This window comes from Lepisosteus platostomus, chromosome 1 (genome assembly GCF_059453375.1).
Source record: "Lepisosteus platostomus isolate fLepPlt1 chromosome 1, fLepPlt1.hap1, whole genome shotgun sequence".
NCBI lineage: Eukaryota > Metazoa > Chordata > Actinopteri > Semionotiformes > Lepisosteidae > Lepisosteus > Lepisosteus platostomus.
In genome coordinates this window covers 41,936,080-41,960,361 of record NC_142611.1, presented here as the reverse complement: position 1 = coordinate 41,960,361, position 24,282 = coordinate 41,936,080, and the positions used below count along the sequence as shown (strand labels likewise).

The 24,282-nt window shown below is 37.1% G+C and overlaps 1 protein-coding gene across 3 annotated transcripts in view; it reads left to right on the top strand.

The window, feature by feature from the left end:
- The window catches only part of LOC148677960 (serine/threonine-protein phosphatase 2A 55 kDa regulatory subunit B gamma isoform), a 164,519-nt gene that overhangs the window by 70,274 nt on the left and 69,963 nt on the right, over positions 1-24,282 (top strand). The window lies entirely within an intron of this gene.

The window sequence follows — 24,282 nt, the reverse complement described above, 5'->3', positions numbered from 1 at the left end:
AGCAGTTTTTCCTTTTTTCAGATGCAGTGTAATAGCTTTTGCTACAAATGCTGCAGATTAAGGGCCTTAGATCTTGTGATTTCAGTGGCAGCCAGCAGGTTCCGTTTATTCCACTTTAATGAACACATAACGGCTAACAGGGAGTCTAAATCTGGTAAATGGTGCTAGATGCAATAATTGGTGATCTTAATTTAAAATAACAAGCCAAGAAAAAGCAAGACCAAAACATTTAAACGTTTATGGGAGGGAGTTTAACATTGGAATACCTGCCAAGGGTTTTATCTCGGAGAAAAATGATGTAGTGAGTCAGCAAAAAACGGGAATTCTGCAAACTGTTCTCTCCAGTTGGTGCATGAACAAGGTGAGGCTTCATTTACAGTCTCAGAGAGTCGAGCATGACTGTTAACCAGGCTAAATGTATTCAGAAAAATGTGGCCAGCCAGGAAATTGGAGTTTAAGGAAAGAAAAACATATGCTATGTTGTAGACTCATAATCTATATAATGTAGTATATGTGAAGTACAGAAACATGCTACCACATATATGATTTCTAATGTAGCTTACAGGAGTCAGCCCCATGAGAACATTTATAATTACGTTTTTGACCCCAGCTTGTCATGTAATATTGGCTACCCAGCCGGAAAGTGACCTTTTGTTTGCAAGTATTGACTGAACTATAATTTCTGAAATGGATTCTTAAATTATGTTTTGGGTCTGCCTTTTTTTAGGCTCAAAAAGATCCGATTCGGTTCATTTTAGTACAATGTAAACCATATAATTTAGCAATTTCTCACATTTATTTGTTGATTTATTAAAGTGTTGCTCATGCACTGATTACACTGGAATCCATAACAGTTTTCAAGCTCCTATAATTTTAAGCAGGCCTTAATTTTAATCTCAAACCATGAAAACAGACCTTTTGAATCAATGTGGGGAAAATACTGTTACATTGCTTTTCTCCCCAAGTGCTAAATATTTAATGTTAATGCAGGTACCGTATGTTTACGAATTTGTCGATGGCAGTACCATTTAAGAATCTAGGCAAAACAGTGTGAGGAATCTTTACAGGTATTAGTTATATGGGAGTCCTGAAGCAAGATTAAATATGGCCTTCAAGACTTTTTTTTCCATTTTTTTAGTAGTGCTTGTTGAATTGGTAAAAGTACATGTAGAAGTTAATTCTACAATAAAGACATGTAAAGAAAAAGTTTCAACTGTGGGGATTTTGTTAGGGATGTGGGAGGAAGTAAGGAAGCAGGATTAGGAAGCAAAGAGTTTGGCGTGTTTGGTAAGGATAATAAACGAAGGAGGCTCTGAGGGAGGGCACGTCAGGCGAAGTGTCCAGACAAACGGAATGCTGGGAGATGGATTCCAGGAGCTGTGTGATGAGCTGAAACCTGTAAATGAATGAACATGTTTAAAGAGAACTTACTCAAGCATTGAGAGATAGTGCGGAATTGCTACAGTTTAGAGAGGTAAAATGGGGGAACTATAGACATATTGACTCCTCTGATCCTCAGTTCTCTAACAGTCAAACTGTCAGTCGTTGTAGTTCTTTTGCAGATGTAAATGCCAGTGGAAGGGATGCAATAAATAAGATTGTTGGACAAGCATGATGCTCTCTGGCTGATTGTAAAATGGACAATTATGGCCTTGTGTATGCATACTAGTGGATATGTATATGTTTAGGTGTTTCAGGTGAATCAATAAGGCACAAGACAAGAAGGCTTATTAGATTAGGTGGTCATTGCTGTGCAGTGATTTGATGGGCCAGAAAAATAAATTCTAGCTGGGGAGTCATCAAATAAAATAGAGAAGTTTGATTTGATGAAGTAAGGAATCGAAAAAAGGTTAGGCTGGAAGAGACAGACCCGCGGAGTGCTTGGCATTTGTCGAACGGAAACTCCTCTTTGAGGAACGTGGTAGTCGGAAGGCAGGTTTTGGTTGGGCCCTGACAGAAATGTAAAGGATATTCCCTGTCAATTCAAGAAGAGCACATTTAAAAGGGTTGGTTTTGGAAGTCAGCCTTCCATCCATCCATTCAATCATTTTCAAAGTGCTTCGTCCAATTCAGAGTTGCACAGGAGCCAGAGCCTATCCCGACGAGCAACGGGTGCAAGGCAGGATACACCCTGGATGTGACAACAGTCCATTGCAGGGGGGACAGACCAAAAGTGCACCCACTAATATCAGAGCTAATTTTCCCAGAAGCCAATTAAGTGACCCATGTGTCATTAGACTCTGGGAAGAAACTGTAACACCTGAAGGAAACCTACAGTATGTGAACACATGGAGAACATACATACTCAACACAGAATTGAACCCAGAACCCCAGTGCTGTGAGACAGCAATGTTAACCACTGCTTCACAAATGTTGCCTGGAAGTCAGACTTGTCACTGAATAACTTGCAGAGTCTGAATTTTGAGAAAAGAATACCTTTTAAGTGTATTTGGGATGGAATGGGATAACAATGGTTTGTAATACATTTTCAGTCGAACGTAGTTAACAGAGTGGCATGTGTCTAAAAAGTGAGTTTGGGCGATACAGTAGAAAACTGGTGAAGTGATGCAAAAATTACTGTAGCTGATGGCTTGAGCATGTGAGTGGACCAATTTGGTTATCGCTTGTGAAGTTCACAGATTGCATCAATTTAAGAAGAGAAGCAGCATCCTTCTACAGAACCAAAGAAGATGCATGCATAAGACTGTAACTTCCTGTTGCCAATGACTTGGTGGCAGTAGAGATTTTTTTCGGGAACAAAAATTCTCAGGCTGAGAACCTTTTCACTTGGTCAGATATAAGTGTGGGTTGGGGATTCAGCACTGAGTTTAATTGTGTGTTTGAGGGCTGTGTTCTCATGCCGAAATCTTTTCTTCACCAGTTCAACAGAATTACCACGGTTACCGGGACGGGACCAGTTACTTCTGAGTTGCTAATTTAAAAACCCAATTTGTAGGTCATTTTGTAGCTTAATGGTAAAAATAGTCAAATCATAGACCTGAAATAAATCTTTATTGCCTTTAGTTTTGGTGTTGGAGGATCAGTTGGTGGCGATCTGCTCACCAAGTCTTAGCTTGTGAGAACAGGCAAGAAGATTGGTAATGATATGTTAATTAGCAGTTAAATTAAAAAAACATTCTCTGTGATATATATGTTGCCCTGAGCAAACAAACACAGACAAACAATAAACCATAATTGAATCATATTTCTTGATGAGAAAGTCGTCTGTGGGCAAAGGTAATATTTGTTGATATGATGCTCAAAACTTTAGATGGAATTTGAGAGAGAGGTGGCAGTTGATGATTAAAAAATACAGGTTAAACGAATTATAAATAATGGAGCAAAAATCAGAGTTGTTTCCTCATGACTGGTCCATGTGCTAATCTTGTCTAATGTTTTGCCCTTTTGTATTTACAGTGTAATCCGACAATCTGAGAAAAAGCACTTAACACATTTTTATTTGCATATGCACTCTTTTCATATGTTCATTATCAGGAATTTTTAGAAACTGCTAAAAGGATTTCCTTTGTTAATATACCACCTACAGTATGTTATGCTTACTTGACAGTTGTTTCAGTCGGGGAAGATGCTGTTCAATTGTTCATGTCTGTGAAGTGCATGTACAGAAATATGCTTTTCCCCATACCACAAAAATTCCCAATTAACACCTGTAGAAATATTACCAATTTTTGAAATTTAGCTAGCAGGGTCAAAAATGCAGAGCCTTAAGAATATCATAATAAATCAAGATTTATCATCTAGGTACTTACTGTACTATAAAGTTTGATGATAGAATTTTCTGTTCTATTACTAATTTTCTGTGTCTGAATGTTCTCTTTCTGGGACACTGTCATGCTGTGTGTCATGACTCTGGTGCCATGAATGACAGCAGGTAACATCCTCATTTTAAACAAGGGTGTTTTAATAGTTAAACAATCACAGTAGATATACAGTAAAATAAACAATTTTTTTGCTATACTGTACCTAATCATTGCAGCGACAGTTGGTCTAATTATAGAATCAGAAAGCCATATATAATGATCAAGCATCCTGTTTCACATTGTCTGTATACAGTGTTGATGCAATTACATGAATTTTAGTTTTATGTGGCATCAAAGTGGAAATTTTGCTAATGTAGTACATGAACCATTCTAGTATTCTAGTGAACAAAATCAAGTATTCCTGATATAGTAGCATTCCTGACATAACTCTGAGAGAAAAAATGCTAAATAAATGTCCTTCTCAGTTCATTGTTGCTAAAAAGTTCAGCTGAGGTGCTGAAAAACATCTATGTAACATATAGCAACATATAGTAAACACTATGAAGCAATTTCTCTTTATGCCTTGAGACTGTAGTTTGAAGCTCTGGTATGTATTGAAAAGAGAAGGTTTGAGGTTCTTCAGCTAACCTGATGTTGCTATATTAGCCTCTACAGAGTAGACATAAGAATGCAGTATAGGGTATTGTTACTGTAACAAATTCAGTTAATAAAAATGTATGTCAAGGGAATGGGGCCCCTTAATGAATTTCTACAGCGCAAACCGTGTCAAACAGTTCACAAGCCCCTCTGAATTATTCATATGACACCGTCCTCAGACCTGTTATGCTAAATGTTGCACGGCGTGCCCTATTTTTTTATTTTTGCGATCAGCTATTTTTTCCCAGTGTAAGAGCAGGTAAGGCCGCAGAGAGGAAGATTGCCTTTCAGATCCGGTGTGATGAAAGAGACAGGCACTCAGCAGGCATGCAGTTGCTGTCGCTGGCTCATGGAGATGACGGGGCTCTGCGGGGTTGAGTAGTGTGGCGTCAGGAAGTGTGGAGAGCAACGCGTCAGCTCTCCTGTTTCTTCCTTGGAAACAGCACTGCCTAGGAAGAGCAGACGTCAAGAACTGACGCCAGAAGCGGGCTTTGTGATCTCCAAACTCCCTCAGTTATAATGGCCTGTACTTTACATGAAAGACCCTAATTCTGTAGGGCAGCTCTGAACTCCAAATATTGATTAACAGGGTAATGTTCATTTCTGTGTCAGTTTGCTTTGAAAATATCACTCATTTATTAAGAACATAATTGCTTCATAGTTAAAGGAAAGTATCTTTTAAAAATAGATTTGAGCAATTTGACATTCACCGCAAGGACTTTAGGTTAGCACAAAGTAAGATATGATTTGTCTGGAAAGCTGTGGTCCTCACTAATGAAGTTATTGGAATTGCTATTTAAAAAATCTGAAAATTTGTATTGCTGTCAATTTATCACTTTCCTTCAGTCCTTCAGATTTTGCTTCAGGCAGTGTTGAAGCTCTGTCACCCCTCCCCAGAGAAAAGTCCTACCCTTAAAGGCAACAGCAATACCAGTCCTGTCATGCTGTCAACATGCTGCTTGGTGTCCCTGCCCTTGGGATGTTCTTGGGACCAAATTAAAAGTTCAGACCTGCAGTACTGTCTGCTGCAATGTTAAAATATTCCAGTGTTCCTGTGTTTTTGTTCATAGTAGACTTGTAAGGTCAGGGAGCTATACAGCAATGGTGTTTTAGCTGACAGCCTTAATTGCCTGGTGTGCTGGAGGAGCACGTTGTTGGCATAGATTTCTAATGTTCAAGTACATTATACAGTATGTAATATTGGAGTTTGAGAGGTCAGCTGCATGTGTGAAAGGTTTTAAGACACATGGAAGATTCCATTGATTCAAATAAAAAACAAGTGACCGTTGTTTTGCGTATTTATATGATATCACTGTTCGCTGCAGATAAGCCTTTTAAGAAAACAAAGTGGTATTGGGATGTGTACTGTCTGTAAAGGTTGGTCAACAGTTTAGCCTAGGCTTTTAACAGTTATAATGCTGGACATGTAGGCCACACAGTGCAGTATTGATCTGAGGGTAACTGAATCCCATCTAAAGTCTGTTACTTCAGTGATTTAAGAGGTCTGCTGTGATTGTCTGAAGTAAACCGCTGCACAAGAAGCTGCACAGCTGCTTTGGACTGTACTGAAAATTTTTTGTAGACGCGTGAGGTCTGTTGCACCTCTGGGTTAAAAGGGCAATTGCATTTTCTGTAATCCCCAAGTGGACAATGGGAATGTAAAATTGAATGAAATAAAAAAGGTTGGTTCTTCTAACAGCAGTTATATGAACAGTCCAGCACTGGAGACTCGACTCCACTTCACTTAATGGGGTTCAGAGAAACAGCCTAAAACCATTTTGCTTTATGGTATAGACTGAAGGGCTGAATATAATTTATTTAATGTCATAATTGAACCCAAAGTCAGCTTTGCTAGAATGTTTTTTTCACAGTCTAACAGTTCTTTTGAAAATTGTTGTGATTTTCAGGATCTTGAAGTGTATTTTTTAATTGGGGGAAAAACAAACTTTTATTGGACATAAAACATTTAGATAATCTTAATTTTGTTTTTTATAATTCAGTTTTCATACATCTTTAACACATCTGAACACTGTGGTTCCTTGCTAATTATTTCAGAAAATCTCATAAAATGGATAAAAGGATCTTTTCTTCCAAAAATAAAAAAAACTTTTAGTTCAGCAGAACAAAAGATGAAGAGCCCAGTAGGTGAATTAGCATTGTCATTTCAATATTGCAGTGTTGGTGACCTTGGGAGGATTTCAGTACATCTCCCCAGTGAAACCACCCCTCTGTACCCTAATGAGGACTGGTTGAATAAGTAGTATAAGAAACATGTTAACCAGGCTTCAAGCATCTGCTAATTACTTACACAGGAAAAAAAGCCTTGAACCTGGGGTGCATGTCTGACAGATATTTGGTAGGGTCATGTTCAGGCAGAGAATTAGGCTTCCATAGTCTTTGAATGTTATAAACCATTCAGAAAAATAAAATAAAAACTCAAGCCGCATTTAAATTGGTGCTTTCGGTGGGAGTGGGGGGGAATCATTCCAGATCTGCTTATGCTTATTTCTAAATAGATGCAGAATGTTTCTGGTCTCTCATGTTGCCTGAAGGGTTGTTATACATTTGCATGAACTTCCAAATTATGTCAAATAAGGATTACTGTAGTACCAGCTGAGACACAGATGCTAATAAAATGTAAACCAGACAAAACGTTGTCAGTACTAGCAGTGTTGAGTGCATAGGCTAACCCAAACTTGCAGTGTAATTCACCTTGATAAGGCAGGAAGTAAGTAGTACATAGTAGCTCCTAGTGTTCAATTGATAAAAATTAACAAAAATCAATTAAATGAAATCTTGTAACAGGGCATTAACAAAACAGTCCACAAATTATTGTTGAATTCCAGTTAATTTATTATGGAGGGAAAGTAATACAACTTGAATGACTGGTAATCTCAGAAACAGAACAAAATGCACCCCTTAGATATATTTGAACTATTTCTTTTCTGTTGCTTACAATGCTAACAAGCTGTGTTATTCCAAAATACCATATGCACTGAAGCATCATCAGCTGATTGAATAATGCAGCAGAGTGCTGATGCTGGTTAAGTCTTAATGCATTAGACGCTATGTCCCTGGAGAGCTTATTTCAGGATCTGATTGATTTAGAAGACCGTGCCATCAGCGTAATCAAGGTAAAAAGCTGATTTTAATTTACGGGTAGCTTCTTCGTGTTGGTAAACTAGGATTCCATAGCTTTTTTTTCTGAAAGCTTCTGCAAATAGGGCAGTGTTCCCAGTATTTATACTGATAGTGGTGTCTGACTGTATTTGCATTACCCCACTATCATTATGAGGGGGTTATGGAGTCAGCAGGTCAGTGATGATTGTTAACGTTAATGCATCTGTTCAACAACCTTTGTGCAGGTTTGAAGAAGCTCTCTAAAGCACAGTTATCATTCCAGCAAGGTTTAGGTGTATAAATTGCCTTAAATTAGTGCAGACAATCTGCAATGTTTGCTACGGAAAGATTTAACACTTTTTGAAATATAAGGCCCCTCAAAGTGCCTTCCACATGTTTTTATTCAACGAACAAAAATATATTTCTGTAAATAACTTTTACTTTCCCCAAGATCAGAGCTTTTAAGGCTATGGAGAACTGTATCAGTCAATGACGGTAAAGTTATGAAATGCTGAGGTGAGGTTAGTGTGGAATGATAATTTTCATTATCCAATTTTCTTCCGCTGCTTTCTTCACAGTCTTTACAAATGTTGACTCCATCTCACTGCTGTGTTGTTTAATGGGGATAGTGGAGTACTGAACCCCGGTCACCTGGTGTTGTCTTTATATGGCTACAGCCTCTTTTCATGTCAAGGACAAGGACAGCAGAGAATGAGAAAATATTTTAATAAAAAACACAAGCTCAATTTATTTATTCACCAGGGATATACACAGCTACAGGATTCCTAAGTTGTTTAATTGTTTTTCCATTTTCAGGATGAACCCATTTTCTACCAGCTTGTATATCCCAAAGGTTTTTGTTCCCTATATTGAGTAATTAACAGCTTTATTTAACTGTCAGAAAAGAGTCAGGAACTGTTTCAAGTACTGCATTTTTCTTTGTTCTTTTATTGAAGAGACTAACTGCCAACACAACTGTTTGCAGTAAAATACTGTACCAGGCTTTATTCACCCTGAGTCTGAATCCAGGACAGTGATCTTTATGAAGGAAGAACTTGTACAGGGTAATATTCCTTCATTTTTCATTACCAGCATTGCTGAAGAAGGAACCATATTGAAATCAAGTCCCTCTTACAGAAGTCACTGTGACTTAAATGCAAAAATCATTGACTTCTGCTGTGCTGTGGTCCTGAGTACCATCTCATCATTCTAATTCAGCTCTTTCTAAAATGACTTGTACTGAAGCCCTAGTTTTTATTTGGAGTTTGTGAGTAAAACCTCACTGCATTTGTGATTCAGGACAAAAATTTGTATTTAATGGCCCTTCCTTTGTCTCACATGAAGATTAGTGTGGGACATTCTCATGGATCAGATGCTTTTCTGTTAGTCTTTCAGTCTGTTCTTTTTATTCACATTTATTTTAGTGGTGGTCACTTGGGGGGAAGGGGAACAAATGGAATGAGGAAGAGCCACACTGTGGTTTAGAAAACTACATCATCTCTCCTCAGGGTCAAGTCTTCAGTATCTTGCCGATGGAAGCTTTTGTGTTTTTTAGTCTCCTCTGCAGTCCTCAGTACCATCTCATCATTAGAGATTTATAGCATTGCTAGTTTACAAAGATCTAGCCAAATGATTGTCAGAGTGCTGTACTGTATAACTGCAGCCTTCCACAATTATTTCCGGGTAATATAATAAGCAGTTGGGAGCTACTGAGAGTTTCAGCCCAGATTTCATAATTCAGTTTTTTGCTTTGTTTTTTGTTTTGTTATATCCATTTTGCCCCTTTTTTCGCATGGTAAAGGAGCAGTTGATCCATGTCTGTCATGAGTGGGTGATTTTTTTTGCTGGTACTGTACCACGTCACCTGAACTAATGCACTGAGCTTTGATCAGTGGGGATCAAAGAGAACAAAACGAGAGTTGTTTTGACATCATTAGTGTTGTTTTGCATTCGGCAAAGCCTGCAATTCACAAAGGATTTTCGGGTCAAATGAAAAACATACTGGATAACCTTATAGAAAAAGGACAGCTCGCAAATAAAAGATGTGTGCTTTCCAAACTTCTCTGCGAGCAGGTCAATGTTTTGTGTTGTATAAAGCAATAAAACTCTTCACCCGCTACTAAAAGCCCTTTTCATACATTTGTAAAGAATTTTACATTCTGCTCCTTATCTTTATTTTATTTTTTTATGGGACAAGTTACTGGGAATATTGACACTTCACTTTTGCCTCAGACCTTTTTTTTGTCAAATTGATTAACATGTTTCCTCAGTCGTTTTCACAAATAATAGTGAATTTTTTTTAACAAATAATAAAAACTGATCTGAAAAACTCTCCTTGAAATGTGTTGTCAGCACTGTGCTGAATCACCACTTGGAGGACAAAGATCCTGTATTTTTGTGTTGAGTTTCTTGCAAATGAATCTTTCACACACGAATGTGCAGTATTAGTACTGAAAATCAGAATGTAGTTGCTAGTAAACTGGTTTCTGGGCATTTATTTCTTCTTCCTAGCGAGGATTAATTTCTCAACCCATGTACGTCTATATGTCTCTCTTTTGAGATCATTCAAAGATCTGACTGCACAATTCCTTAGGTACCAATATTGAAGGTTACATTGCTACCAAGAAACTTATGCTGTATGTTGTAAATCTGAAAAAAGTAACACCTGCCTTTGTTTAATTAAAAAAAACAATTAACATACAGCTAGAAAATCACAAGGGGAAGATTTATTCCTAGAATACAGATGTTTCTCTGTTATTGAAGCAGTACGTGTAACCATAAGTTTTTATATGGGACTTCAGTAAAGAAATGAATTTCCACAGAGGGTATACTGTAAGTACTTTCTTCCCCCAATTCTCCCCCCTATTTGAGGTCCTAGTTATTTTTTGTTTGAGAGAAATACAGATATGAGTGGCAGATGACCACATCTGCTGCAGAGTACTCCCGGGACTCTGAAGAGGGCAAATTTCACTGCAGTGTTTTCCCTTCCAATGAGCTCCAGACTATTAATATCTGACAGACTATGCCTGTGCTCAGAGAGATGTTTTCACTGAAGCAGAGAGCGCAAATCCAGTGGGCCTGGCATGCATTCTAATTATGGCAAGGTGACTCTGCACACACCAAGTTAAAATTTCCACACGCGTTATTAGTGATACCTATGAAATAAACTCCCTTCCGCAGTTTACCTGGCTTCTGAATCTTAATAATTTACTAAACTCCGTAGTTTTGGCTCACAATGTGTTTGCCAGTGATTTTCATGTGTTTTAAAAATATAGTTTTGGTGCATTTAAAATGATAAGTGTTATTGGGCTGCTTGTAATAATTTGGGGCAAAATAGTAGCAAAGAGACAGGGAAATTATAGATCCTCCCATAATCTTAAAATTGAATTAATTGTGTATAGTGGAAAATATTATCATTCTAGCAATTTCAGCAGCGATAGTTACTAATCCTTGAGGATGCTCTGCCAGTTTTCTACAGCTTTTTTTGCTGTCACTAATTGCCTTCTTGTTCCCAAGCTGCCATTCAAAAATCCCAATCCAGAGCTGCTAGGCTTCACTTAAACTGCTAGGTATAAACAGCTGTGTTCATAATTGTAACAAGATGCACACTAAACAACAAAATCATATTGGTTTCCTTAATGATGAAAACTAAAAATTATTGGCCACCAGAGAAATGCATAAATGAAAGCAGAGGTTTGTGAGCTACTATAGGTAAATTGCAGCCACTAGCACAGAACAGCACATTTTATGTCACTGTTTAATATTTCAGTGTGGATATGTATGATTGTGGCTTTAAATTGTGTAAATCATTTAGTGGAAGAGCTGGATTGTATGTAGTAGCAGAAGAGGAGTGTATTTACACTAAACGCCCTTTGTCATTTCTGTGCAAATTACAAATGCCTCTGAAGGTCCCATTTTATTTATGACCAGTGCATAAACTATTAAACATCGTGGGCAATGTAATTTTTAGTCAATTTAAAAAATAGGCTTAAAAAGAAGAAAGGAGCTGTGAATGTCTACTGTGTCATACAGTCACAAGGCTTTTCTTTGTTGTGTAATTAACTGCACTCTGTATGTAAACCTGTGTGGAATTTGTATGCTCTTCCTGTGTTCATGTGGGTTTCCCCTGGGTGCTCAGTTTTCGACAATCCAAAAATGTGCTTTTGGGAACATTGGCCGTTTTGTGTGTTTGTGCCAGTCTGCCCGGCGATAGACTGGTATCCTGTCCAGGGTGTACCCTGCCTTATGCCCATTGCTTATAGAGATGTGGCCATAGGGGAACCGAGTCTAACTTGAAATTAAATTAGCAAGCAAATGCTTTTCTCGAAAAATGTCTTCTTTTCTCAAAGATGCTGTCTGTTGCCTTTTAACATTTGTACTGGTTATGTTCCAGTTCGGGATAAAAGCACAAAGGCGGATACCAAAAAAACAATTCCTACAGATAGCATGAGCTTAAAATGAGATCTTTACATGTATTAGTACTTTGTAGTTTATGTTTCAGCATGTAGCTTAAAATATTATCCCACATAAGGGTTTAGCAGAAAACTGCAGGTCAACAGAGTTCTCCAGCTCACTATGTGCACCTGCGCTCCACTGGTTAGTTTTGGCTGTGGGCAGTGGAACAGCTTTGAGAAGTGAAAGGAGGGATTTTGGCTGGAAGCACCCGGGCGCAGGGGGGTTTTCTGTGTGCTTCTGCCTGAGGATGCACGAAAGCTGAAGGGCATTTTCTTTTTCTATTCGTTTACAAAAATTTTCTCTAGGGGAGAAGGTGGGTAAAAGACTCATTTGTCTGGGGGTAAAGGTTAATAGCCTTTACACCAGATGAATTCCTGTTGGATGCTTCCTTGCTATCACTTTGTACAAGCAGCCATTGTTTCCAGTGTTTGTGGAAATATTTTAGATCCAAATTTACAATGTAAAGAAGGGTAACAATGGAATATCTTCAAACTCCAATCTAATTTTTGTAGTATTGTACTGTCATTACTGATGAAATGTCATCTTCACCTTTCTGCTATTTTTGTGAAATGTTGTCCTTTCCATGGCATTAACTAAACAATGTGATTTGTAACAGTGCCGTTTCTCACATGAAACAAAAGTGTTACTGCAGTCAAACAGTACATGAGGATTATTTTATCTGTGTCAGGAATAGTGAGTTTCTGAATGAGCTTGTCTTTATATGACACTAGTTTCATATTGGATAGTAAACACAAGTCCTCTTGTTGTGATTATTAGTTTGGTCCATGTGAACCTTGGAGACTTTTGTGTGGTATGCAGTATATTTGTTTTTATAATTCCAGCCTGTATTGATGAGCCTCTTTAAGAGAGTTACAGCTTCTTTTGAAAAGCTCAGACCTAATTTTGCTTGTGATTTCTTGTGTGTTGGGAGTAATATCTGTTGTGTGGGTTATATAGAACTGAATAAATATGAACCCCTTCATCTTTACTCCACAGAGCTCTACAGGATAGTTAGTACTGAGTGGAAGAGCAGTGCACCTCCTGCTAATGCCACAACAAGCTTGCAAGCGCTCAGTGGTAAGACCTTATTGCTGAAGGCCAGAGTGCCCTGGTCAACTATCACTGCCAACTGTTTACCACTGTGAGGGAATCTCTGGTCCATAAACTGAATTTGTAATAAGGAAAACTACCCAGAAGTGTGAAAAGTCCTTCTGTCTCTGAACACTGCAATGAAAAACAACTTACTGACTATAGCTAAGTTAAGTCTTTTGGGTGTGACAGAAAACAAAAATTTTGACTACTTTCAACATCCCAACCTTAATGACTTTATATACAGTACTGAGCATGCGTCTGTAGGTCTTCAGTCTCTGTGCTACACACCAGTCACTGAAGCCAAGACTGGGGTAGGGTAGGTGTATAATAAACTAATGTGCTGACAATATTTGATAATTTGATTTGTGAGCATCAGTTAATGGGTCGATTAATCTGTGTATATCTATATTTTTAAATGAGCACTTACAATAGTAATTAGCAGCAGCCTAAGAAAGCACAAATGACATCTGATATTTGCTTTGAACTTATTTTATTGTCAGAAGATTAGACAATCTCTAATTATTCAAGTTAATATAATTCATAAAACAATTTTAAATTATTGAGCTGGTGTTGCCTAATATAGTAGTAATTATACTGTAGTAAAAATAAGCAATCACATCTGCTTGGACATATTTGTTGGCTGAGCCATGTTTAAAATGGCAGTTTTTCTGGACTGTGTAAGAAGGTTGTCAGCCAAATCCCTTTTCTTGATGCTAAGCTGCAAACTGTGTACAGCCTAGAGAAGACTTTTGATTTTGGTTTTACTGATCTCTGTGGATATTATTTAAGTTCTACTTGCCAGATTCCACTTTAACATGAGATCCTGAATTCTGCATGTATTGTTAAGCTGTCTAATTTAAGCTACTGCACCGATTTCAGTTCAACAGCTTGTACAGTAACTCTACATTCAGTCTTCATAAAAAAAACTAATGTGATTTTTCTTGTGTTTTTAAACTTTTTAAAATGCTTTTAAACCTTACCCTGTAATATCCAGGGATACATAATTGAATCCATCATTCCTTAGTTGACTAAGTCAGCTATCAAAATAGCTCTAAAACAAAGATTAAAACTTTTTAAAAGTTTTTTCCTTATTGTGTCAATTGTCAATAAGTTTAATTTGGAGTGTAAATTACTATGAGAGTAACAATTACAGTATTATGACAACAGTGATCATTGATTTTTTAGTAAAGCTAGATAACTTTATTCCTTTAATGTTCCTTTATTTAGAGTGCATCTTGCTAAAAATAAAGGATGGAGCTCTGTATTTTTACAATGTACATTCACACCAGTGTCTCAATTTCATTAATAATCTTCTGGACACGTTGTTTCCTCTATTATATTCCACAGTTCCTGATCATTAAATGTACAGTGCTTAAAAAGACATATTAAAGTTTTTCATGGTGACTGTATTGTTGCACCTGTCCTGGAAGACTGCACTGTCTGTGTGTTTTCATTTCATCTCTTGTCTTAATGACCTAATTAGATTAACTGGACCAATTTAAAGTTTTCCAATCATACATCCTCAAGAATCACGACATAATAAGTCTTTAATATGGTACAGCTTCTGCATCCCTTTAATTTATTGGGAAATGTGCTGCATTCAAGCTTCATTGCTCGTATACCAAATTCTAAAGTTCCAAATTAATTAAACATATTGCTGGGTTAAACTTACATACTGGTTTATTAGGCAGTTAATTCAAAGGTAAGGTACAGTAATTGCTTAACTATTCTTAATAGTATAATAATAATAATAATAATAATAATTAATAATAATGATTAACCTTTTTTAATATTCTCCTTATGTAAGAGATTAATTTTACCTGTAATTCATATGTATCCCTCTAATAGCTTCAAACACCCCATCTTATGTGTCGGTGAGACTTATGAAGATTGCTCTGATCCCTGAATTCGCATGATTTATGCAAAGCGTTTTTTTCTTGCAGCTATTTCCAACTCCCTGTTGAGCTGAATGTTTTCTGACCCCTTGGAATGTAACTGAGGACCCTTGTGTAATAAATACACTTGCACCGTCTGCCTCTTTTTTCCTGAAATATCTGTAATTAGGGAACTTTGCTAAATTCAACAGAAACGTATTGCATGCACCATACCTCTTTCAAATCATTAATTGCACAATTTGATGGGAAGATAACATCATGATGAAAATAAAAAAAATAGTGTTACGGGAGATAAAATCATCTTGGCAGTCTCAATGGACAATGGAAAATGACAGTGGGAAAGGTGAAAAATATAGTGCTCAGCTAAGCAGTCCAATTCCATAGATTTAATTTGCAGTGCAAAATATACAGTATCAGACTTTTTTTTCCCTAATTGAGTATAAGCATTTGTATTCTTAATTTCTTACATAATATTGTTTGTATGACTAATGGAATAAGGATTTGAGTTTACTTAATCTTTCTGACTGGGAGAATTAACATAATAATTAAGAAATTGCCCATACATTTAAGAATTACAAGGTATCCATTGTAGCTTGGCGTTATCCTTGACCATACCTTCAAGGAATACCTGAGGCAGAGACCACCAAAAATTCAAGGCCACATCAACCTTTTTAACAGACTAAGAAATACAGCTTCAGGCAGGGACCTTGTCATCTCTGGATGACTGTACTCTCCTTTCCCTCCATAGAGAACCACTCACTTGTCTGGGCAGGTAGTGCCCATGACAAGAACGTGGATGTGCAGCTGAATAGGACATTGAGATGTGTATCTGGAGCCCTGACATCCAATAGACTGAGTAACTAACTTTCCTCTAAGAACTTTGCTCTAACCACTGTCAGCTGAATTGGCCACTTTCGCCTTTACTTCCACTGACTCACAGGACTCAGAGACTCCACCCAACCCAACCCTGCCACCTTCTCATCCATCACTAGCCTCATCCATCGCAGGGGTATTTGCAGCCACCCTCTTTGTTACCGTGTCAAGCACCAGACCGTCAGTACTTGAACCACCATAATGTTTGAGGAAGGAATCAAAGCAGTCAGTAAACCCAGTGCCTTTGCATGGCTCCCCTGTCTTGATTTGAACAGAACATGCTGTGCTTGGACACTGCTTGGATAATGATCATACATGTTCAGAGCACCACAGTGAAAGTGTTTATTATTTAGTGTTTATTATAGCTGGAAACAGCACGTACAGTACAGTATACTGTTCTAGACATCCCCCTTTAAAAAATACAAAGGACGGAATACTGAAGGATGTGAAGAGTACACAAGGAAGACAATCCAAGTAATCACTGAACCTATATTGATATTCCAGAATCGGTGTATTTTGAAATTTGTGTTCCAAAAAAGCTCAGATTAATTTAAACTTGAAGCTTGGAGCTAAATAAGACCTCTTTTTCATTGCATTTTAAATAGTTCTTTAACTTTTAAGTCTATGTAAATGCTACAGAGCCTTTTGCTTGGGCACTTTTAATTTTTTATTAATTCTTTATGCATTTTAGTTTAGCAAGTAGGTTTCATAATTATGAATTGTTTATTGTGTATTCAGTTTTTTTTCCCTGGCATGAACTGAGCTAGACAGTCTCAATCATGATAAATAAACTTTAAGTGAAAATGGTCTTTTTTGATTGCCGATGTCAGTTCTCTTCATCTTTCTTCAAGGTGTAGAATTAGCTGATAAGGAAAACAGTAAATGAACATGAAACTGTAAAATCTGTAACTGTACATACTATATATTTTTGTCATCCTCAGTTTTAGGTGTTTTGATATGTAGAGATCATTTTATTGGCAACATTTTTATTTGGAAGCAGCTTGTGTGTAAGTATTTTACCGCAGATGTTATGCATAATATTCCCAGTGAAGATGAGGCTACCTCATGTGAGTAGCTAACCCTATTAAGAAGGAAATAACGAGAGCACTCTTCAGATTTACTCTAACTTGATTATATCTTGCAGGGCTTGCAGCTAAATTTATGAGACATTAGTACAAATTATACCTAACTTGAATCGGCGGCTACAGTTTGTAATAACCAAATGAAGGTTTGTGATGACATGCAGCTGGTTTGGCTTATGGCCATTGATCAAAGCCTTTTTTGTTATGTCCTGGTTTTGGAAACAATTCCACGTACTGGAGGTTTAGTAATGTAAGGATCGTTGGTGAAACATTTGTACATGTAATGTACATTTACTTAGTTGGGGAGATGGAGAATTGCTTGTTCTGATAGTTGACACTGATGATAGATTTAGCACTTGGGAAACTGTTTGAGAGGCTCATGAACATTTCCATGAGTACAGTCTTTGTGAAATAGGTTTTTTAAAATCTTGTAGATGCATCATCAGGAAACTTTTTACGTGACTTTTCTAACCTGACTGTTACCTCATTCTGTTCATAAGGTTCTACGGCTGTGTGCGTATTTTTACATTTCGAAGCCAGATGTAGGGTGGTTTTCACTGTACATCTGAAGCCTGATGTAATCCTGATTGAGCACTTGGAAAAGGGTTTGAGCAACAAGCCAGCTGAAATCACTGGCTCCTTTCTCAAGCACTCGGACTCCTGCCAATGATTTAGCATCTTGAATACAAAGCTTCTTCCTCCTGAAAATGACCTGCAGGAGTAAAAGGACTTAAAACTGGAGTCATGGGCATGCTATGGCTTCTGAGGCAGGTTTTCTCTATTTTGCAGAAGCTCTTGAAATGGGGGACATATTTCCATATTGATCCTCCATTTGTGAAGGTTTTGTAGATTTTCTAATACTGATCCATTCAAAACTGAGTGCAGCATAATACTATGGTAAATATCTTGCACATTGTAAACATTGTATCAATCAGTTGCATGCCACACTGGTTAAATGGCAAACAGAAATGTCCTTAATGTGTATTTGTATAAACTTAAAAAAACGTGATGCACTTCCATCACATTCAGACATCACTGTAGGTTAACTGTTAACTGTTAACAAAGGGACAACAGTGAAGAAAATTATCCCATCATTTTAATATTAATGTAATTTGTTATTGGATTATTATATTTACTAAGTGCTGTTAAACTGACAAATTTATATGCCAGTTGTTAACAGGGGAAGGACAGTGGCTCAGTGGTTGGCATTGCTACCTCACAGGGTTGGGACACAGGGTTCAGTTCCAAACCTGGGGTGCTATTTATATGTAGTTTGTACAGTATGTTATAATTATAATAATAATTACTAACACTTATATAACGCTTTTCTGGACACTCCACTCAAAGCGCTTTACAGGTAATGGGGACTCCACTCCACCACCACCAATGCGCAGCATCCACCTGGATGATGCGACGGCAGCCATAGTGCTCCAGAACGCTCACTGCACATCAGCTATTAGTGGGGAGGAGAAGAGAGTAATGAAGCCAGTTCATAGATGGGGATTATTAGGAGGCCATGATTGGTAAGGGCCAATGGGAAATTTGGCCAGGATGCCGGGGTTATCCCCCTCCACTTTTCGAGAAACACCCTGGGATTTTTAATGGCCACAGAGAGTCAGGACCTCGGTTTTACGTCTCATCGGAAGGATGGCACAAAATAGTGTCCCTGTCACTATACTGGGGCATTAGGATCCACATGGACTCCAGGGTGAGCACCCCCTGCTGGCCTCACTAACACCTCTTCCAGCAGCAACCTTAGTTTTTCCCTGGAGGTCTCCCATCCAGGTACTGCCCAGTCTCACACCTGCTTACCTTCAGTGGGCTGCCAGTTGTGAGTTGCAGAGTGATATGGCTGCTGTTCTTCCCATATTCACGTGGGTTTCCTCCCACAGTCCAAAAGCACAAGGAAATTTGGCACTATGTGTGTGTGTGTGTATGTCAGTGTCTGTGTGTTCACTATGATGGACATGTCCTGTCCTGGGTGTATCTTGCCTTGTACCCATTGGTAGCCAGGACTGGGTTCAGCTCCCCTGTGGCCCTGAATTGGAAGAAGCACTTAGAAAATAGATGGATGGTTACCAAGTTAATGGGAAGGTTTGATTAACACTTGTTTATCCCAGAAACGCGTGGATGTGATTTTCTTTTAAAATAAAAAATAGGTAGTACTTTTATTTCTAGCGCAGGCGTATGTCCTCTAAAATAGAGACTTGTGTTAGAAATACTCTTCCATTGTAAAATACAGGTCAAAGCTGACCATCACAGCTTGTCGTCCAAATCATCCACATCATCCAAATAGTAATATTAATACCTCTTTAATAGCTTTACCTCATTTTCTCAGCTTAGTAATGAGCATTGCATTAAATTATTTTCATGCTTATGCTTTTAATGCTTAAAGTACATGTGTAAATTGTTTGACTGGATAAGAACTAAGGACTTGACTGAACCCAGAAGAGGTCACTGTTATGCAAACTGCTGTCGTTATACAGATATTTTCATAGGGTATTTGTAAAACCTCATGTATTTTTTTTTCTGGCAATATATCCTAATCGTATATATGGTCAGCTGCATCCTCATTGCATATACAGTAAAGTATAATACAGTATTCCATAATGAGTAATCTAGAGTATGCATCATTGTCAATGATGGCCCTTGCTGTATTTATTTATACTTAATAGAACAGCATTAGATGAAACATGGAAACATCTATTAGCCAGGTATTAATATTATAGTACTAAAATGTAATATAATATTTATTGTTATTTGGATAATCTGCAGTTTTAAGCTTTATCCCCTTTTTTACAATGGAAAAGTATTTCTAACACTTACAAGTGTCTAACTTAGCTCACTGCTCTGGAAATAAGTTTCCAAAATACTCCTGCACTGGAAATAAGTTACATATTTCTTTAATATAATAAGGGGGGTACAATCTGCAAACAGAGACAACTTTAACAAGTTCTTTAGGCTCAGAATAAATTAAAACTGAAAAACCTCCTAGTCAAATTTGAGAAAATGAATGCTTTATGGCAGATTTCCATGAAGCACTTGATCTATAATGTTTTATGCTTATGGTTGAGAACCGTGATAAAATGTGAGCCTTTAGTCAGATTTTTAAATCCAGTTTGTTTTTACAAGTGACTAGCATAAGACATTGAGAGAAGAAAACAAAGCGAAACATACAAATACAGTAGTTCTGGTTTATCCTGTTGTAAGAGAAGCTTATTTAAAGCAATAGCTTATCTTTGGAGTTGATAGGTAATGTGAAAACCTGCCCTTACAGAGCAAGAGCAATAAACAGCTGCTGTTCCTTGAGCAGTAATTCAGCCAAACTAGGGTTTAGTGGGGAAAGTACACAATGCTCAATGATCTGTGCCTTACAAGGTCAGCATTTTGTATTTTGGGTTGTCTGTGAGTAAACAGAGTAAAGTTGCACACATGCAAATACAGTTAATGAACAGCATGCTTCACTTGCTTTTACCTGCCTTATCCATGTTTGTAAAAGAGCTGGAAATCCACTGTGAATAGCCATGCGTTTATAGTATAATAAAATATCAACTGTCTTTTCAATATCAGGTGTAAAACATAGAAGCAGTCTTTTACATTTTGATGGCTTTGGAATCTTATCTGCACGTGTTGAAGATAGTCTGATTTGCTCGACCTTTCATGTTGAAAACAGCTTGAATGTCTTGAATGGTAATTAGTTGGGTTGTTTTTAGGTAGTTTGGCTTATGTTTTTTAAGTGTTGTCATTAAATTGAATAGCATGTTATTCATTAAAATTAAACAGATCATGTGCCTGTTGCTTGCTGGGATGGGCTTGCCTGCAGCTCCCTGGCCACAGAATTGAATAAATCAATTAGAAAATGGATGGATGTTTATCTTATGTGATGCATTTATTGTAAAGTTATGCGTGATTTTATCTTGTAAGCATATTGTATTAGAAAAAAACATACTTTGCATCAACAGGAGCTATGAAGATGTTATGGTGAAAAACTGATATTAGACTGTTTACTGTTTTAACAAATTGAAGAGAGGGTCTCTGTCTTCTATTAATCTCAGGATAAAGACATTTTTTTAAACTACAGTACAGGCTCAGAATATTATTATATGGACTTAGCTAAATATAATTCTTGTTTACACTAGCTGTCAGCAAAAAGATTAATATATTTCAATTTTAAAACACATTCCCAGGTTTAGTTATGTTTATACTGATAGACATTTGCATGACCAGAAAGGTGTTAAGCTCTTTTATTTCAATTCATTCCCCAGTGACAACCAAAAATAGGGATGTAAAACAGAACATGGTACTAACATCCTGAGACCATTTCTCTAGCAAGAAAAACTCTGAAGGGTAAAATTCAGGCATTAAACGAACAATTTCAAAAGCAGAGGTTATACAGTAAGTCTTATAAGCTATTAATGTCATCTGATATGTTTAGATTACAGACTTGAGGCACTTAAGACGTATTTTGTTTTCCTCTTTGGATATAAGCTTTGAAAATATCACTCTCTGTGATCCGCAGAACAGAAAATGAGTGACAGAGGCATGACAACAGGCTTCAGTACTGTTGTTATATATCCTCCTTCTGTTTTTAATCAAAGCCCACTTCTCACTGACATTTGTAAAATGTAATTATTTATCAAGTCAAACTTGCTAATGTTCCTAAACAATTTTCAGCCTGCCTTTTACCTGTCAGTTAGGACTTCCTGTTCTATGATAACCTGACATTTAATATGAGATGCGCTCTCTCTGGTGACAGCAGAATAGGTCATCACTCCCCCCAGTTGTGTCCTTTTAAGTAAGCAGTCTGTGCTCTCTGGGGAGATCTTTAAATGAAAGCTTAGCCAAGGACACCTAAGATAAAAATGCTGTGCATTCATTTAAAATTTTTCGAATTTTCTTTTAACATGTTAATTTTTAATTTTATGAGCTGGAAATGACAGACCCAATTTATGTCTCGTATATCAGCTGTGTAAAAACTTCCTAAATTACAGACTATCCCTCCTGGAATACCTACAGTTATCTTTAGTGCATTTTATCCACTCTTTAAAGTATAAAATATGTTGCAGCTTTTCATTTCTGCAAGATTTTAGTTTAATGTTACAGTAATTACTACATACAGTAGACAACATACAGTAATACAGTAAAGCCCCATCCACACAAGTGTTCCAAGTGTTTTAATTTCAAAGTCTTTGCTATTGTGCATGCATAGTTTTCTGCAATAAAAAATAATGAGATTGTTACGCTTTATAAAGGTCTACCTTCTAAAATTAATCATGCTTAGGGGACGTCTTCACCCCCACCTCACCCCAGCCAATGTGTAGTAATAAGTCTGAAGATGAAGTGACATGTCTAATAACAAATTATGTCATGCAGTTTGAAAGAAACATTGTTTTCAGCCCAGTCTGTAAAATTACCTCACAACTGTTAGAATGAACTGTGTGTGTGCTGATTATTGGATAACATTTGCTCCAAAATTAACATTTGCTCTTTAATGAGTCTTAAAATAAATGTTTATTCAACATTCTTTTAAATATCAAATATTCAGCATGTATTCCAACATTAATTTATAGCTTGTGATTATGATTCATTGTATAAACTTATATTGCTGCGGTTCTTTATTTTGGATAACGCATTCAATGTGTTAAAGAAAACAGGACCTTTAGTGGAGAATAGAGACTGAACTAGAATAATTTTGGAGCTTGTAGAATTTTTTTTCCAGTGTGTATATTGCTTTTTTTTCTTCATTCATTTATTTTGATGGCTAGAAGTGGATTATCTTTCCCTTTTGATACAGAACAGAACTAATGTGTCAGTTTCAATTAGTATAATAGGTTAGAGTTAGTTCAGTGAGAGAAATGAAGAATTCCCAATACAAATGATCTGGAATGATTGTGAGTGGAACCTAATACTGAAATGAGGGGAAAAGATTCCAGAACTGTAATCTTTTAGCAAACATCCTCTTAAGAGCTCTTTACACACTATGGTACATTATAAGCATATAGCCTTGAACTGTACCATGCCAAAAACTTTTAAATTTAAGGAATACAGCATTTTGAATTGAAAGGCAGTCTTTACCTTTATCTAATGTCATCATAATCCAATACATTATCTTTATCCAAAAGATGTATTCACCAGTTTCATTGCAGGGGCCTGCGTTCTGCAGCATTATGCTAATGTTTGTGCTCACACTGAAGTCCTAGCATATCTCATTTTCATTGGATCGCTTAAGTGAACTCAAAAGATGTAAGAGAGAATGCAGCAATAATCTGTGCAGAAGGAAATTGGTTTCCCTGCATAAACATGCAGAGATAACTACAGGAATGGAAAACATACAGGCACTAAATCATTTAGTCACACTTGAAGTGCTACACCCTCTCTTTTTGGATGCTTCAGTGTGAAATTTTAATGAAAATGGAAGAAAAAGATAATTGCATTGTAACAGAAAGCTTGTGGTACCATAAAGCACAGGTAATAGTTCTCCATTACTGAGTGACTTGTAGTAGGAAAAGTGGAATGGAACTTGTTCTGCAGGGCAGTTCTGTTCATATGTTCACACGGTGTGAACTTCTTTTCTGTGGGTATTTTTTAGATTTAATTTTGAGAATGAATTGTGCCCAGTACGATTTTCAGAGAGGAATTACTGTTGCTTAGTTAAAATTAAGCCTCAGAGTGATCATGCGTTTTCATTACTAGGATGTTATGAAAGCTGCTGTTATAGGTTTATTCTCAGTTAGTCATGTACTTTGGCTTAGAATTTGTCCATCTACATGGGATAGAGATGGATTTGTGCCATACTGACAGCATAACTGCCCTATTATACTACTGTACATAGCTTAATTTCTGTTTATTTGGGGGAGAAATGAACTGTTTTCTATTACCATGGAATCATGCGTAACAGAAGGCAGTATCACTTTGCTGTCTATGTTATAATGGCAATAATGATAAACACACCCTTATGATGTCAATAGAATAACCTATGAGATACAAACCCTTATGATGGCAATAGTGAAGGCTACTATACACAGAAGGTTCAGGAACCCTCCGGACGTTTAGTGATTTATAGGCCTACCCTTCTCTCACTTTTGACTAATAGAGGTTTCTGTCCTCTTGTGGCTGAACAGTCCACGTTTTAATCCAGTTTCTCCCTTCATGTGAAGATAATGCTAGTAAAAGCTTCTAAGCAGATCCTTACAGAAGGTTTTATTTAGTTTGGATCATTGTGCTGGAAATATTTAAGAGGGACTGTATGAAGACATTCTTATATGGATTTAACCTCCATCATTTTCTGCCATTTTTCCAAGTTGTATTTTAGGCAGAGGCAGGAACATAACTAACACCAAGCTGCAC